We start from the raw sequence: 18,578 nt of genomic DNA, 5'->3' as shown, positions 1-18,578 counted from the left end.
ACTCTATCACCTTCAGAGTAGGATCAGCCTTACGTGAAATTCTAAAAAAAAAGTTTGGTCCAGGGGCACCTGGGTGGCTCAGTCCATTGAGCATCGGACTCCTGATTTCGGCTCGGGTCATGAGCCCAGTGGCATGGGATTGAGCTTGCATTGGGCTCTGTGCTGTGCGTGGGGCCTGCTTGAGATTCTCTCTCCCTATGCCCCTCTTCCCCACTCATGTTCTCTCTCTGTCTCTCTCTGTCTCTCTCTCTCTCTGTTTCTAAAATAAATGTTTAAAAAAAATAAAGTTTGGTCCAGGCCTTTATTCATTAATTAGCATGGACCTATTTATCAAGGAGGCTATGCCACCTGCTATACTCCTCAGCTACCCAGAGCCATCAGTAGACTTCTTATCTCCCATTTCTAAGTATCTCCTTCTCTCGTAACGAACCCCTGCATCTTGTTCATACCCCTCCTCAAAACTGATGTGGGAGAATTGAATCACAGCAGTGGGACCTCAAAGATCATTTGTTTGGTCTTTCACCCAAAGCAAGAATCCTTTTCTCCACACTGGGGATGGGTGAGCCAATAGTTATCTGCATGAACCTCTGAGCGTTAAGAGTTCCCCTCACCCCTAAGTCACTTAGCCTTGCGCCAACATTTTCTTTAGAAAGGATCTCCTTGGGAAAGGCCAGGCCTACTCCCTGTAATTCCCATTCAGTCATTTGACATCTTCTCTCTGGAAAGATAGGCCAGATCTACTACTGAATTCGACCGATAGCCAGTCAGCATTTCTTGTATCCCAACTCCAGACAGACTAAACAGCCTCAATTCCTTTAGTGGGCCTTAAAGTTTTATTAAGTGACTTTCCGGAACCTTCCCCTCCCATCCACACTGCCTTATTCAGGGCTTGCTGGATGCATCAGTGTCTTTAGACTTCAGAACAGTTTGTTGGGGTGCCTGGGTGGCTCAGTCGGTTAAGCGTCCGACTTCGGCTCAGGTCATGATCTCACAGTCCGTGAGTTCGAGCCCCGCGTCGGGCTCTGTGCTGACAGCTCAGAGTCTGGAGCCTGTTTCGGATTCTGTGTCTCCCTCTCTCTCTGACCCTCCCCTGTTCATGCTCTGTCTCTCTCTGTCTCAAAAATAAACGTTAAAAAATTTTAAAAAAGAACAGTTTGCTGCTCCAGGAGTTCTCTGGTCTGAATGGAGCCCAGTGCATTATCACTTTTCTTGAGTTGGATCTTCAAGTTCTTTTCATGCAACTCAAGTTTCCTCTACCTGCTTTAGCATTTTTGTCAGACTTCCTTTGGGCCTAGTGGACAATCGAAGAGCTCTACCTCTTTTTCAAGTCGCTTCTGTCTCTCTGATTAATTTTTGTTATAATCTAAATGCAAACTTCTCTATTGTGTTTGAATCTTTTTGTGTTAGTCTCATCCTAAACATTTGGATCTAATTAAATTATTATACATAAATGGAAACTATATTAAAAACCCTAATTCTCTCTTTTATTATCTTATCTATTTTTCCTAGCTTAGTGCCACCTGCGAATTGGATAAGCATGATCTATATTTTCATGTAAGTTTTTGATGAAGATGTTGAGCAAGATGGGGCCAAGTTTCTGCCATTGTAGTTTTGTCCTCTTTGGTGATTTCTTCTTCAGTTCACGTGAATGTACAAGCATTTCTGCTGCATTCTACCGGCTGGTCACAAATGTTCCAGAAAAATTTGCCCAGTACTTGACTGAAATTGATCATTTATGTAAGCCTTCTGGCTCCATGGTAATGGGAGAAAAGGTGATAGATGGTCTGTTGAGGTGAAATATATTGAGACTGATGAACTATTGGGACACCCTTCTATTTGAAAGAACTGTATATTACTGTGTTTACCTATGACTTTGCTCTATGATAGATCACATTCCCTTCCTAACTAAAATTCTATGGTTAGTAGTCCTTATTTCACCACAACGGATGCCGATGATGATGATAATGATGATGATGATCATGATCATGATGGTGGTGGTGGTGAACATCTCTCTCTCTATATATATCTATAATTTATGTGTCTATATATCTGTCTTAAGGTGCCAGGCTCTGTCTTAAATGCTTTCCAATGATCATTTCACATGATCATGACAATAATCTTGTGGGATAGATATTGCACACTGACCCTGACTAGTTTGGACATTCACAACCATTAGGTGCTCTTTGGTAGATTGTGGAAGCCATTAAAGAAGTTCATGGTGGTAAGGCTTAACTAGTGCTCCATCGTATCCCTATCAGGTTTTACGAAAGACCGAATTCTCCCATACATATAACCATTTATTAGCCATCAGGCACCAAAAATCCAACCTCTCTTGTTAACTTGGCACCAAAAACTAAAAAGTTAGATTCTCTGTCCTTTTCGGGTATTACAAGCATCTCTTTGCATGGAAAGTTTGCCTGATGCAGTCCTAAAAGATTGTCGGCTCTTTAGAAATCCCAGGCAGCGACTTGTCTAGAATATGACTGCACCCACTTTACGAGCACACCCTCTCCAGTGATGGGGTCAGAGAGAGTGATCAGAAAGTCCTGAGAGGAAGCAGCGCAATTAGGGAAGAAGGAATTGAAACAAGGAGGGATCTGGCAAAAATTCATTTGGGCCGCTTGCCACGTGTGCAAACGCCTTATCCTAAACTGGGTTTGATCAGCTACCAAGAAATAGGTGTGGCCCATGGGACAACTTAGCCCAGATTAACATATCTGCCATCCTTTTTTTTGGCAGGGGGGTGGTATACTCTAGCTTTATTGCTGACCAAGACAGATTGCTTCTGGTCAAACAAGTATAGCCTAACAGATACATCAACACTAAAGACTTCGAAGCACTGGTCAGGATTGGCAAAGTCCCGGAAAGGAAGGAGTTTAGTTCTTGGGGTGACTTGAAATTCAAACTTCTTAAAATAGCTGTTTTTATTTTAAAATGCTTTTGCCCGGGAGAGAGTACCGTGTGGAGTCAACACCTTCTTCTGTTTTCCACCGCACCATGCAGGTTAACCTAACTTGGATGGAGGAATTATTTTTTGCCTTCTTTCCAAATGCCTGTTAGAGAATACTTTCTTCTGGGGCTTACCTCTGTGTATTGATCAGACTGAACAGTCCAAGGAGCTGTGGCTACCCCAGGAGTGGATTTTTGTTGCAACTTCTGCAATAGCGCAAAGGATGATGCTTTTAACAACCAATACAGATGTGCGTCCTTGCAACTTTCAGGTTGGAAACATGCCAGTGAGGCAGTAGTTTCTAAGCTGCCCCAGATGGAGGTGGTGCTGAGTGTGCTTGAACTTGATAACACACTTTGAAGACATTTTGAAAGGTCAGTTAGCATCCAAACTGTATGAAAAAGCAGTATGTCTATCTACACATGTACACAGTGTATCTACACCAATCTAGATGAACATGATATGGATACATAGTATAAAATTAGCGACTGGTTGATATTTATGTCTATTATATAACAACTAAAAGATCGTCCGCAGGCATTTATTATAAGAAATAAACCCAAATCTGCTCTTACTTCATCTCAGATTCCCCGTGGGTGCTAGGATATTTTATCCTTGCAGATGATGAAGTAAGAAAGATGTAACACTAAAGCTGACGTGTCATTAATGACCCTGTACTGGAGATCATTCAGGTGTGCTGGAATCTCTTCCGGTCCTCTCCCTGGAGGACAGGTCACTGTACTGAGCTTGGCCTTTGTCTCTGCCCCTGCCCTTTGGTGAAAAATTGATCAACTGACTTAAGAAGGTATCAGATTTGGGAAACCCTCTGCTCTTTCATGTACCGCTCTGGTCTCCAGTGGTCCCTGTGCTGAAGGCGTATTGAATGTACCTGCTTCTGCGTTGCCATTGCTTCACTGGGACTGGTAAACACTGTGCATTTTTAAGGCTCCTAGGCAGTGAATATTTTTCATCTCCTCGCAGATTACATCTCTTTTGTTGCAATGGTAGCTCTGTATGTGCGTGTAGAAACTATTCGGGTCTGTAATTCCTCAGCTTTTACCAATTCTCTTTGCCATTGATGAGGACAGTAACTTTTGCACGTATAAGTTGCACTAATCCAAGAGGACTGTTATGTAATAGAGAGTCTCTCGGTTTGAGAGTCTCTCGATTTGAATATGATGTCACTTAGGTCCCAGCTCTAATCTTGATTACAACTCTTTCACTTTCTGTCCCATGGCTGGGCATCTCCATGTTTTGGCTGGTTGTCCTACAGTTGTATTTTTGGCCTGGGGAGGGCCGGTTAAGAATGTAGATGAACAAGTACAAATCAATCCCCAGAGCAAGAGAACAACAGTTAAAGGACACAGTTCAAGCCTGGATCATGGTTCATCTTTTCCCCAAGAAAAGACAAAGACACTTCTGCATAGATGAAAACATATTCGCATAGAACATCGTATGGTGGGGCATGTGTGTGATGTGTCTAAAGTGTCCTAGGGGCATCTGGGTGGCTCCGTCGGTTGAACATCTGGCGCAGGTCATGATCTCATGGTTTGTGGGTTCGAACCCCACATCGCGCTCCACACTGACAGCACAGAGCCTGCTTGGGATTCTGTCTTCCTCTCTCTCTGCCCCTCCCCGGCTCAGGCACATGTGCATGCTCTCTCTCTCTCTCTCTCTCGCTCTCGCTCTCTCTCAAAAATAAATACATAAACTTAGAAGAAATGTATAAAGTGCCCTAATGAGTGTGTACATGTGTATGTGAGTCAGGGAAGAGGTAGGTCTGTTACTACATTAATGATGATGGTATTAGTTATTAGTTACCATTAGTTACCATGGTCGTGTGCTGAGTGTTGCACCTGCCATACGTTTATCTGTGCGACGGTTTATTATAACAATCACCCAAGTATTTCCAGAATGGAAAGGTGAGGATTGATCTGTCAATGTCTAAGGGTCTCCCAACGTGTGGTCCACAACCGTGTTTGTCAGTGAGTTGTTTGGGCCTCGGCAGGAATTTTCCCACAGAAAGGATGTTCTAACTGGCAGGCTCCCAGGACCGCCCACAAATTCATTTAACCATAACAGAGCTGATGAACACTGTCAGGGCTGGAGTTGGCTTCCAAGTGGGAAGTCAGCCTAGTATTAATAGCACAGTTCCAGCTGCACTGTGGGCCCAGCGGACTTCTGATGGACCCGCCTGGGAACCAAGGCACTCTTGGTTTCATTTATGGGAAATGGATTCCTTGGTGAGCATGGCGGGAAGGGACTACTGTGGAGGCACGAGAATCATGGCTTCCCACTTCTCCCACCTGCTCTAATACTACCAACACCGGTGTCCAACAGGAAGAGACCAAGGGGAATCCTTCTCCCGCCTTCAGACCTGGGGAGAGCCCGCCCTAGTCCTGGTCCGACTCGCTTGGGCTGGCTGTTCCCACGTACAGGATATTTGTAAGTTGGGGGTTTCTAGGTCACCTGTACTTCATTATGTGACATAGGTATCGATTTTAACCTGGTAGCTGTTTATCCAGGCAATGTTAATTTAGAATTTAAGGATGTATTTTTACTGGAAAAACTTTTATTCGTTTTGACTAACTTCAGCCCCGAGTATGATCTTATGCTTCTTTAGTGGGTTAAAAGTCATTATTTTTCTGCAAATTGAAGGGTGTGTGTGGTTGCAGTAAAACATCCCATTTTCTGGCTGTAGGAGGAAACAGGAGAAATGTGTGTGAGATTGGAATTGACTCAAAGGTGTGTGAACTGAATATGACCGAGACAAACCTTAAGGAATTAAAAATCGTGGTTGTACTCAAGGGGGCTCTTTTTCACTAGTGTATTTGGAAATATTTCAGGCCGTTGTTTTTCTTCAAAGGTATTCAAATTAGAAGATTTTCCTCCCCTCGGAGCTCTTTGAATATATAAATTTTAAAATGGATTGTTAAAGACTAAATGGCAACTGGTAACTTATTTTCTGTTAATCCCAAGTAAATATTTCTGTGCCGTAGCCAAGGTGTCTTCTGGGTGCATAGGACCCAAAGGGAAACTAATGTGTTTGGTAACTTGATTTTCTTCCTTTTTTTCATTATTCACAGATTGTCAGATTCATCCTGTTTGGGCAGTATAAATGTGGGAACTTGTAAACGAATAACAATTTTAAAGCATAAATCAACTGAAATGTGTAGGCAAACTTGGCGGGTTCTTAGGAGGTCTCTTGATATATCTGAACCACACTTCTTTATTCTGGGATTCCACGATTGTGGGACACAATCATAAATGCAAAAGGAAGGGGGCGCCTGGGTGGCTCAGTCGGTTAAGTGTCTGTCTGACTCTTGGTTTTGGCTCAGGTCACGATCTCACGGTTCGTGGTTTTGGGTCACGATCTCATGGTTCGTGGTTTCGAGCCTCCCCACCAGGCTCTGCGCTGACAGTGTGGAGCCTGCTTGGGATTCTCTCTCCCTCTCTCTCTGGCTCTCCCTCTCTCTCAAAATAAATAAACTTAAGAAAAATAAGTGCAAAAGGAAGATTTTAGCACAAAAATTACATACATCTTGAAAATATTGGGCCTCTTCAGCACCCCCCCCCCACCCACCCCCACCCCTCCGCCAAACATTGAAAAACTCTCGGGAGTTTGAACTGCTGAGACACGGAGCAGAACTCTTCTTCCAGAAGACTTGTTGAGGAAAAATTACATTTTAGCGTTACGAGTATAGAAGTATAACACAAACAATTCACAATACTTAACAGTCGTCTGTAGATAAGTCTAGATTATCTCTACCATATCTCTTTATTTCATGCAGCCCCATAAGTACATATTTGGGGAAGTAAAAGTGGGTGCACAGGATTTTCAGAGTGGCAGATCTATTTGGAATCATTCTAACCTAATCGCTCATCTTGTAGGAAGGGGAAGCGGAGACCAAGGGGTTCAGTGACTGGGGCAAGGCTCCTGCTAGTGAAGGCGGAGCTGGGCGGGTGATGGGAGGTAATGCTGGGGAAGTTATTGGCTGTTGAAAGTTGTCTCCTGAGTTTGCTGACACCTCTTCACTTCACCCTCACAACAGCCTTGCAAGGCACTGGGCCATATTCCAGTTTTAGCAAGGAGAAAACCGAAACGTGGGGGATTCTCTACCTGCTCAAAGTCAATAGGCAGTAAAAGGCAGAGAAAGAATTCGAATGCACAGCTCCTGCTTCCCAAGGTCTTGTGTCCCCATCGTGTCCTAGTTCCCAGGCCTCCGTATAGCCTAAAATACAGGCAGCATCCATTCTATATACATGTTTATGTATATCAAGAGCATCTGTATTTGAGCACCCACTCTGGTTACTGAATTTGATGGGTAGTAGTCTGGGATATTTGGTCTCCTTACCTTACTGTTTCTGACAAAAAGGATTATCCTTCTCCTACTGGATTTAATAATATTCCAAGATTTGTCTTCAATTTCCGCTTCGTTTTCTTGCTTGGAAAATGTATACTTTGAAATGTCTAACTCCTCTCTATTTAGATCTAAAGAAGAATGTACTTTTTTCTCTCATTCGGTGATTCGTTCACTGCTCATAATATGAGCATCCTAGGCTTTGGAGGTACAGCTCTGAATAAAATAGGCACACATCCGTGTCCCGGCTGATACTTTCATTCTGCGGTGTCAGGGGATAGCCAACAAAGAGCAGAAAATAAAGTAAGTGAGATGAGGTCACTGTCCTAGAAACAAAAAATAAAGGAATAAGGTGCAATATCAGGGAATGGAGACACCAGAAAGATGAGGTGAATTCACCCACAGAGAGAGTGAATTTGGGAAGTATTTGTTATCACATTATTGGTTCAGTGAAAAATGCTAGTGTCTGTTTTTTTTTTTTTTTCCAGAGAATTCCTTTCCAAAACCATGATACTCCAATCCCCACCAGTGGTCTCTGTCACCATCCTCGTGATACATCTTTCCGTCCCCCCCCCCCACATTGTGGCAATCGTTGTTATCTCTGTAGTACAAAAAAACAGGAATAAAATGAATTGCCCACAAATCTAAGGGCGCTGTGAATAGGGAGCAGGACGAGCATAGTGCCTGCTGTACTTTTCTCAAGCATCTAATTCATATTTACAGGGTAGGAGACTAAGTCTCAACTGGACCCAGGAGATTCGACAGGACTCACAGGAGATGGTCTCTGGTCTAAAGGCACATAAAGGGACCTCTGACCCCTCCCCGGTGCTCTTTCTCCTATACCATGATGGAGAACTTCTCTGTTTTCCAGGCTCTTAGACGAATGAGAATGGCGTTCCCATTTATCTTTATATTTCCCACTCTGCGCTTCAAGTAGACAATAGCCTCATCAGTCCTGAAGGCAGCGGCCAATGGGACACCACTGAGTAGCGATAGCTTCCTCATAATTATATGGAAACATTTTCTTTCTTTCACTATGAAGACAAACTTGATGTTTATGAATCTCTCCCTTGAAGAGAAAGGTCCCAGATGCTAATCCGTGGAGTGTGCCTACCAGCCATTCTGTCATTTCTCATAGTTCTCCGGGTCCACAGGGATCTCCGAGAGGATTGCAGCTCAGTGAGTGTGTGGTTATTCCATTATCTAGGGGTGGGGCTCACATTTCCATATGTGGCAGTGGCCGGCTGGTACCCCAAATGCTTGGATGGAGTGGAGTGGAGGCAATTGCTCTCTTGGCCATTGGGTATGCTAGCAAGGGTCATTTCCCCATCTTTTCCCCATAACAGGAATGCCACGGGCATTTCAGTTCCTGTTCTGTATTCTCGTCTTCACCTGCTTGATTAGAATGATACTGCTGTGGATAATAAAGACTTTGAATCTATATCAGCTTCCTAAGGAAACACGAACTCCGATCGAACTACAGTGGATGCTCCACCGAAGTTCAAAGGAAATAGGATTCTGGTTGCCTTGGCAACCATAGCTCGACACTCTCTTTGTTTTATTACTTACTGTTTTCCTATTTTGTGATCATTTTGAGGAGAAACAAAGGAAATAGTATCAGTAGGGTCTCATTTTCAATTTATGAGGCTGCTGGGAATGGTACAGCTTTACGCAGCTACAAAAGTACCTTCTTTTCTTCAAATTTCTCCAAGCACTGGAAAGTCCAGGCATGTGAAATGAAGTAAAAATGGGCTATTACTTATGTTGAAACATAAATGTCATCTTTACTCTCTATAAAGGTAATTATTTGTAAAGGACTAAAAGAAATCATTTTTATATTTCTCTCTAGCATACAGCTATGACTTCTATATTTCTTTAAAAAGGGAAGGATTCTTGGTCAATAAATTTCCATAGGTACTTTCACATGTAATGCAGTTGTTCAACTACAAATAGCTGTACAATTAAAATAGTTTTACTCTAGGAAAGGGCCAGTTTGAGAGACCGTCACACAGTAACAGTTTAACATGTTAAATTATAGATCGTCAATACATCCTCTGTCAGGTTTCCTTTGTAGGCTACCTCAATTATGTATTTTTTTATTTATTTTTCATTTATTCATTTTTGAGAGACAGACAAAGCATGAGTGGGGGAGGGACAGAGGGAGGAGGAGACACAGAGTCCGAAGCAGGCTCCAGGCTCTGAGCTGTCAGCACAGAGCCTGACATGGGGCTCGAACTCACGAACCACGAGATCATGACCTGAGCCAGTCGGACGCTTAACCGACTGAGCCACCCAGGCGCCCCTACCTCAATTTTTTAAAAGACAAAAAGTGGTAATTAATATTTCAATATTATAATTGGCTTATTGGTGTTAAAAGAAAATATAGAATACATGTATATTATCATTTGACTGCAATACAAAAAGTCCTTAAAATTTTTTATTTTGTCAAATCACTTATGATTAAGCTTCTATGGGAAGATTTTATATGTTAATACCCTAGGACAGAAGTTCAGAAAGTTTTTTTTGTAAAGAGCCAGATGGTAAATATTTGAGACTTTTGGCAGGGGGACCGTATGGGTTTTGTTGTAACTACTGACCTCTGATATTGTAGCTGAAAGCGTCCAGAGACGATACGTAAAGGAACAGACCAGGCTGTGTTAAATTATTACTGTATTTACAGAAACAGCAGACTGAATTTGGCCCGCAGGTTGTAGTTTGCCAAATCCCCCACCAGGAGAAAAATTATTCTCCTTACTTATCTGATTACAACCCACACGTGAGTCTAGTGCTTTAAGCAAATTGGTACCTTTATTTTTTAAAATTTTTTAATGTTTATTTTTGAGAGAGAAAGAGAGAGAGAGAGGGCATGAGTGGAGGCGGGGCAGAGAGAGAGAGGGAGACGCAGAATCCGAAGCAGGCTGCAGGCTCCGAGCTGTCAGCACAGAGCCCAACACGGGGCTCAAGCCCACGAACCGTGAATTCATGACCTGAGCCGAAGTCAGACGCTTAACCCACTGAGCCACCCAAGCACCCCTACAAATTGGTACTTTTACAAGATGTGCCTACAGGGCTGTCCTCATACTCCCTTTTGTATAAAATGTCACAGTTGCTACCACATTGGTTTCTAGAGATGGAGAAAAGTACAGGAGGGGAGAAGTTTGCTTTGTTTAAAAGCTGGAAGAACGTTTGACGAAAATAAACGAGTAAGATCTCCTTACACGCTGGGCAAGCTCAACACTGGTCTTGAATGTCAAAGGCCTGGTGTCCCCTCCCTGCAAAATGCCAGCAATGTACACAGAGCCAGGCACTGTGAGGTGGGACCCCTTTGCCTCCAGCTGGCCTCTCCTTCCCTATGTTATCTTTATTTCTCCTCCAGAGAATTCTCCGGTGCTTTGTCCAAACTGACTTTAACATACTCTTAGTTTCAATCAAATATCTCAAACACTGAGAAGTATAAAAACTAAAAAAAATCTGTATATTTGTTGTTCAGATTTGATAACCATTAACATTTGGTATTGCTTGCTTTGGGTATTTTGATCTTTTTTTTTTTTTTTTCAAAAAAGAAATAATACATGTGGACGCAGTTGAAGCCGATACCACATTTCTAATGTATATGATTCGTCTACATGCTAACACTTTTCAAAGGGGCAATTTATTTTCAGATGAATTTGAATCCTCTCTTACTTATTAAAATGAGTTATCGAGAGCCAAGAGGCTAGGAATATTAGTGATTCTCTTTTAGATGTGCACATTATTGTTGGTGCATGGTGGGACTAGTTTGATCTGATCTGATATGGTTCTCTGTCCATCCAGAACTAAATGGCACTCCTGGTTTACTCTCAAGACAGACTTTGCAGATTCCCCACACCTCTTGCCTATTGTAAATGAGGTGTGCGTTCAAGAGACAGTAAAGATAAATCATCCCGGTTCATAATAGAAGACTGGATACAGCTTTCCATTTCAATGGCCACTTTTTCAAGCGCATTGTTTTTCTCTGCTGCCCTTAACACACTTAGTGCTTTGAGGAACAAGTGCTTTTACAAATATTCTCCCTTCGATCCTTGGGACATCCTATGTGAGGCTTAGAACAGATAGTATGGCACCCATCTCCCAGGGAAAGAAATTAAGGCACGGTGATGTCAGTACAGTGTTTGTAGGTCTCAGCTGCACCTCAGCAGCACCTAGTGAGCTTTGAAAAAGTACCTAGAGATTCCTGAGCCCTACCCAGAGATCTGATACCACCAGGCCGGGATGGACCGTGGCCTCAGTATTTTTAATGGATTCCACCGTGCAGCCAAAGTGGAGAGTTCCCAGTGGACCAGTAGAACAGGTCCAAATCATTTAACCCTACGGTTCTCAACTGGGGACTACTTACCCCTCCCCGGGGACATTTGATAATGGGACATTTGTGATTGCCACAGTTTTGGGGGGCGGGGCGGGGCGGGGCGACTGGCATCTAGTGGATAGAGAGCAGGGCGACTGCTAAAACATCCTGCAGCCTGCCTCCAACGGAGTACTATCTGGCCCTGAATGCCAATAGCCCTGAGGCTGAGAAACCCCCATTTAACCTGTACGTGCTGGACTAAAGTGTCTCTGACTCTAAGCCATTGCTCTGTCTTCAGACCCAAGATGCTAGGTCATTCAAATTAGTCGTCTTCCCATTACTGCTACCAATAGCTTATATTTTGAGTAGGTTGTTCTTGGAAGCTAAAATGTTTATGATGACTTTAGTTTCTCAGGAACTGGGTGATCTTGTGTGAGAACTACACCAGGATCCGCAGAAATCCTACTTTTGTTAGAATACCAAAAGTAACACAAAATTGACCAATAAAAACCCCTCACAGCATCCAAAAGAAGAGAAGAGCTATTTCCCAATTTAAGTGTATGTATGTTTGATCCTAAATAAGAAATGTGTATTGAAGGAGTGATTATCAGACTTGAGCATGGGGTCAATCCCCGGGGGGGGGGGGGTAGGTGTGTGAAAACAGACTCCCGGACCCCCACTCCCTGGAGTGTCTGATTCTGTAGATCGGGGGTGGGTTTCAAGCACTTGAATTTCTTTTTTTTTTTTTTTTACTTTTTAAAATGTTTTTATTTATTTTTGAGAGAGAGAGGGAGGGAGGGCATGATCAGGGGAGGGGCAGAGAGAGAGGGAGACACAGAATCGGAAGCAGGCTCCAGGCTCTGAGCTGTCAGAACAGAGCCCGACGCGGGGCTCGAACTCACCAGCTGTGAGATCACAACCTGAGCCAAAGCTGGACGCTTAACTGACTGAGCCACCTGGGCACCCCCCCACACTTCTTTTTTTTTAAGGTTTTATTTTTTTATTTGTGGGGGGAAGGGCTGAGAGAGAGGGAGAGAGAATCCCAAGCAGGCTCCACGCTGTCAGCGCAGAGCCCTATGCTGGGCTCTATGCCATGAACTGAGATGGTGATCTGAGCCGAAATCACAAGTTGGATGCTCAACCAACTGAGCCCCCCAGGCGCCCCTGCTCCCACTTCTAAGATCAACAGGAGCTGGCTACAGTGAACTTCGTGCGAAGAATGTGCATAATGTTACGAACACGCAACTCTCCACCTGATCAGAAATGAAAAGATGCCAGTTCGGTGAGACATTTCCCAATGCATCTGGCTAAAGGATTAGGAAAAATTAGCATGTTTCCGAAGGTACCTGATACACCTTCTTCAAGTTATAAGTAGATGCTTAGATGAAAACAAAAATGACCTGAACCAATTTTTTCCTTCACTTCGGATTCCTTGACATACGATCGTGGAAGGGTGGATAGATAGCTAAAATTTCAGCCAAATGTATTGCCCATCTACAAAATAATACGCCTAAAATAATTAGAATATTAGCAAGGGTGGCCAAATACTTTTAAAGTGTGGAATTAGAAACCTATTTTGCGTGTTTCAGGAACAAGTCAGTTATTTTCCAGTCCATTGGCCAGTGACCCTTTACAGACAGCAGGGATTGAGATGGGGTGTTTTGTGACTTTCTTAAACTAGCCTAAAGTCAGATACTATAGCATATTTTGTAGCTAAAAAATCTAAACCCCAAAGTGGCAGAATTCAAGAGTACCTGTGCCTTATTTTCTACAGCAAGAGCTCAAGGCAACTATAATATCCTCTTATCTTTGCCTCTTACATATTTTCTGAATCCCTTGATAGTGAAGATTTTTTTTTTATTTCTTTCTAGAACCTGGCACATTTCCTAGTGCATAGCGAGTGATAATTACATGTTCGTTGCATTTACTTAAATGGGTATACAAGAAGTCTGTGCATTTCTGTATTTCATGAATGTCAAATAATATATTTTAGTTCCAGTCCTTACTGTCCAAAATGCAAACTTTTCATTGTGAGCAAAGGATTAGGAAAAATCAAGGGAAACTATGGGAGAATTTTCCAAGAAGTAAGCACTCCTTTGCCCTGGTATTGATGATATATATGACAGTCAGCAGTGATAAGACTTCCAAAGGATAACTAGATAACCCTGTATTGTAAAATATAGCATATATGCATATATATGCAATATAGCATATAGCATAATGTTATAGCACAACATTAAAACTACTGAGAGAACACATAAAATCTAAGGATTGAAAAAAAAAACCCATACCTATTAGCATCATACTGCTGTTGTGTGTTTAAGAGCAAATTGGGAGGTTGCTATGGCATTGACTCATGCGTGCATAGCAACAGAACGAGCTCAGTGATTCAGCTCGATAAAAGAGGAAATTAGCTCACCATTTCCCTTTCCCCAAATCGGAGTCAGATATCCAAATATTTCATTTTGAAATGGTATATCCATCAACATGTTCTAATGGATAAAAGTCAATAGTGGGGGTTGGGGGAATGGTCACAAGATAAAAAACGTATGCCATGTGCTTATTTTAGAGTGTACAGTTCATGCCTAAAGAATCTATTAATATTGTGAATTCGATAGAATGGAGTTTCTCAGTGGCATATGTTGGGTGAATATACAATGATGAGTAATAATTTGGCAAAAGGCAACAATTTATCAGCCTATATAACTTCATTCTAATGAAAGCTGATCGTGATAATATTTTGAGAAAGAAACGTTGTCCAGCTGTGAAACTATAATTCTCTGTGTGCAACAGCCCTCCAGGGAAGGGATAGATTTTGCCAGCATAATATGTGAAGTTTAGTCATTATCAACTGCACAAAGCAGAGGTCAGCTGTGGGTGTATATGTGGGAGGCACCATTATGAAATCAGTCCACAGCCTCTGCACCACAGGGGTGAGCCAATACAAACAGAGCCAAGTGTCTCAAATGCTGACATTTTATCACATGATTATTTTAAATATTATTTTACCACTGTCTTTGCTCGTATTGTTTATCCTCCACATCTTTATTTTGTTTCCTTTCTTTGCACTGATAAATGAGAAATGAGGAAGTATGGTTTGAGTCAGTACTTAACCATGAACACGGGAAGTTAACTGACCCCCCCCCCCCCGACCCCCGCCTCCCAAAAGAGCTCCAAACTGGTGAAGCTTGGATTCTTAGGTTTGCTCCGAGTTGACTTGGGTTTTGGAAACATCATAATTTTAATCATTTATTTTCCGATTTACATACAGTAAACTTCTTCTTTTGGGGAGTACAGTTCTATGAGTTTTGATAAATACATAAATTTGTATAACTACCACTACAACCAGGATACAGAAGAGTTCTGTCACCCCCCCCCCCTGCAAATTCCTTCATGCTACCTCTTTATCATCACCCCCTCCCTTACCCCCCAGGTCCTGGCAGCCACTTATCTGTTGAGGCCATTCTATTTTGACCGGTTTTCTCTTCTTCATTCATGCAACAACCATTTATTGAGAGAAAGATGTTCTGGACTTTGAGGTGCTAGGGATGAAGTGGCAGACAAGACTGACGTGGAGCTTTTCCTGCAGACACAAGATGGTAAACGATAGGAAATCTGTAACTCTAAGTTGTGCTAAGGGCTGTGTAGAAAACAGATTTCTGCTATAACAGATATCAGAATACGGAATTTCATTTTAGGTAGAGTGTTAGAGAATGTTGCTCTGAGAAGGTGGCATTTAATCTGGGGACCGAAAGAGAAGAAGAAGCCAGCTGTGTGAAATGGGCAGGGGTGAAGGCACATGAGACAGTCATTCCAGGCAGAAGAAGCAGCTAGGCCTAGCTCAAGTGTGTATACTTCATTGCAGCAGGAAGCCACTGGCTTGGGATGCGTCTTTATTTAGGGAAGATGTGATAGCTGTTTTGAGTGATGTGTAGACAATTGATTGCTGGGAAGCAGGAATGGATGCAGGCTGGTCATTGGGGCCATGGCGATCATCCAGTTGACTGTTGATAGAGGACCGGGTTTGGGGAGCAGCTGTGGAGATGGAGAAAGGAGGGGTTCGCAATGTGTTCTAGAGGCAGAGGGCTGCAGGACAGGAGGCTGATATAGGAAAAGAAGGAATCAAATGCAACTCCCAAGTTCTTGCTTGAGCACCTGGGTCAATGACTGTGGGGTGGGAGGAATTAAGTTTAGTTCCTGGACAGTTTTAAGTAGACAGACCCATTAAATAGCCACATGGAGATATGAAGCCCCCAAATGGAGATATGACTTTAGAATTCCGAGGAGAGCTAGAAGCTGGAGAGAGAAATGTATGCCATCGTGTAACTCTTAATTATTTATCATATCATTAATATATAATGAAATATATTTTATATATTATTAACATACTTTTGCTATAGTAATGTAATTTCAATCCATAGCATATATATTGATTTATTCACTGATACTTCTTGAGGGCTCACAATGAGTAAGGTTTAGATGGAGAAAGGGAAATATGATGATAAAGAGAAACCTACATGATCCGAGGCAGGCTGGCAGGAGAGATAGGACTTTTTAAAGAGTCACACACGTATGTGTAAAATTTGAGTGACATTAAATTCCACAAAGGCAAGCATTCTGTGAGGGGGGACAGTAGAGAGATTTGATTTAGTTTGGGTGGCACTGGGAAAGGCAAGGTTTAGGAAAGCCTTCCCCAGCACTGCAGGATGGGGAAGTGGGGAGAGTATTGGGTCAAAGATAGAGCATGGATGAAAGATCATGTGACAGAAGACCAGAAATTTTGGTTCTCAGATGTCAGATCTACTGGGATTCCAATTTAGAAGTCCAGGAATGCAACCCAGATTTTCACAAGCACTTCAGGCAATTCATTTCTTCAACAAATATTCATTGACCACCAAGGTATGCCTGGGACTCTTTCAGGTTCTGGGAATTCGGCAGTTAATGTCAAAAAGTTGCATTCCCTGATGGAACTTATTTCTGGTGAGTCTGAATCTGGAGGTTTGTAGATCCTGAGCACAACCTTGAGAAGGTTTGACTTGAGGCATTAGCCTAGAACAGAGCCATGAGACATGCCATCATTTAGAGCTTGAAAAAGGGAAGGGCAGCAGCAAAGAGGCTAGATCAAGTGGCTAGTGAAGGCAGAAGTGAGGAAAGTGATGTCTTTGCCAAAGCTAGGGGGGAAACAGATGCAAGATGACGGTCAGCTCAGTCTAATTCTGCTGAGGCATCAGGTAGAGTGGAGGCAGAACAGTCCCCCTGAATGTTGCAACATGGTGATCTCGACCAAACCAGTTTTATCTTAATAGTGGCAGTAGAAAACAGACTGAGTCTGATTAATGAGTGACCGAGAAGCGAAACATGGTAAAGTGAGTAGATATTGGCAATTAGAAAGCAAAAAATGACTGATGAATCTGGAGAAATTTGCCTTCAGCTTGGGGCTTCATTACTGTCCTGCGGGAGAGACTTGTGGCAGTGATGAGGTTAATCAACTTCTCTTAGCCTAATTTGCCCATCTTATAGGAGGAAAGCCCAAGATTGAGATTAGTGAGGATGAACTGGGGTAATCTGTGCACGCAGTGAATACTCACTAAAAGTAACAGCTCCCGGGGCGCCTGGGTGGCTCAGTCGGTTGAGCATCTGACTTCGGCTCAGGTCATGATCTCGCAGTCCGTGAGTTCGAGCCCCGCGTCAGGCTCTGTGCTGACAGCTCAGAGCCTGGAGCCTGCTTCAAATTCTGTGTCTCCCTCTCTCTCTGCCCCTCTCCCACTCATGCTCTGTCTCTCTCTCTGTATCAAAAATAAATAAAAACACTTAAAGAATTTTTTAAAAAGTAATGACTCGCATTGGTAGAGTGTTATCTATTATAATTTACACATGATATAAACTTCTCATTAAGGAACTTATTAAATATCAAGTGAAATCAAGAGTAAGATCAGAATTATTAATTGATTGTCAAGGGAGGAATTAGGGGAGGTCAAGCAACTTGCACTGCTAGTAAGCTGTGGCCCCTGGATGTGGAATTCACGTCTTTTGACTCGGTTCTGTGCTGTGTTTGCTTCATTTGGTGTTATAATTTTATTCCTCTACAGATTTGTAATCTGTTCACGTAGAGACCGAGTATTCATCCACTTTTGATCTGCCCCCCACCCCCCTCACTTCATTGAGCCCAGCGTCTGGCACAGGCAGAGTTCTCCATCGTGAGTGGACCCTTGGTTCCACCTTCTTGAGCTGCTTTTATTTCTGATGCTTCCGTTGGTATTCAGGAGAAATGCTTTTGATCCCAGACACCCAAGCTAATTCGGATACACGTATCCACAGTGGAGAAGATGGTTACGATAAACAGAGTAGGGGCGGAGAAAGTACTTGAACGTGATGGTAGAAATGGTAGTGTGTGAGCAGAAAAACAATGTGTGTATCTTATTTTATTGAAAAATAAATACAGTAATGGTAAAACACAAGGAAGCAAGTAAAATGTACCAATTATCGTTAGGTATCATTCATACACATATACATATGGCGCCTAAGGACGGTGGGCTCCCGGAGTCTTGTGGAAAGCTTGGATGCTGTCTGTCATGTCTTGAAAGACAAAGAGATTCACTCCCAGATTCCTTCCCAAATCTCTTTGGTTGGGTCACTTGAAACTGCCATTTTTATAGGTCCCCAAATGGTGACATGCTGGCCATTTCATACGGTTCAGCCAAAAAGTGTGATCCCAACACCGTAAGTGAAGAGGTATGGATAGCGGGAGACCTTCTTGTTGGGTTAAAGCTTCATGCGTTGGTAGAAGTCCAGAAGGATATGTTAAGGCCTCTCAATTTTGTGAGCCAGACCAAAGGCATTCTCATTCTCAACTCTATTTGAAGGGTATCTTGGATGAGAGACTGCAGCATCATCTATTTATTACCTTCCATGCTTGGTGATTATTTGAAAGGAAAGGAAAAGA

The 18,578-nt window shown here is 42.7% G+C and overlaps 1 protein-coding gene across 4 annotated transcripts in view; it reads left to right on the top strand.

Annotated features, from left to right (window-relative positions):
- Nucleotides 1–18,578, top strand: part of ARHGAP6 (Rho GTPase activating protein 6) — a 451,443-nt gene that overhangs the window by 281,386 nt on the left and 151,479 nt on the right. Inside the window, exon 1 of one of the 4 annotated variants that reach the window (XM_047844198.1) lies at nt 5,160–5,395. The exons of the other annotated variants lie outside the window; for them this stretch is intronic. The gene's annotated coding sequence lies outside the window, so the exon portion shown is untranslated. Of the gene's footprint in view, nt 1–5,159; nt 5,396–18,578 lie in introns of those variants that run through there. 4 annotated transcript variants of the gene reach the window in all.

This window comes from Prionailurus viverrinus, chromosome X (genome assembly GCF_022837055.1).
Source record: "Prionailurus viverrinus isolate Anna chromosome X, UM_Priviv_1.0, whole genome shotgun sequence".
Lineage (NCBI taxonomy): Eukaryota > Metazoa > Chordata > Mammalia > Carnivora > Felidae > Prionailurus > Prionailurus viverrinus.
The sequence above is the reverse complement of the archived record's forward strand: the minus strand, read 5'-3'. Positions and strand labels throughout refer to the sequence as shown.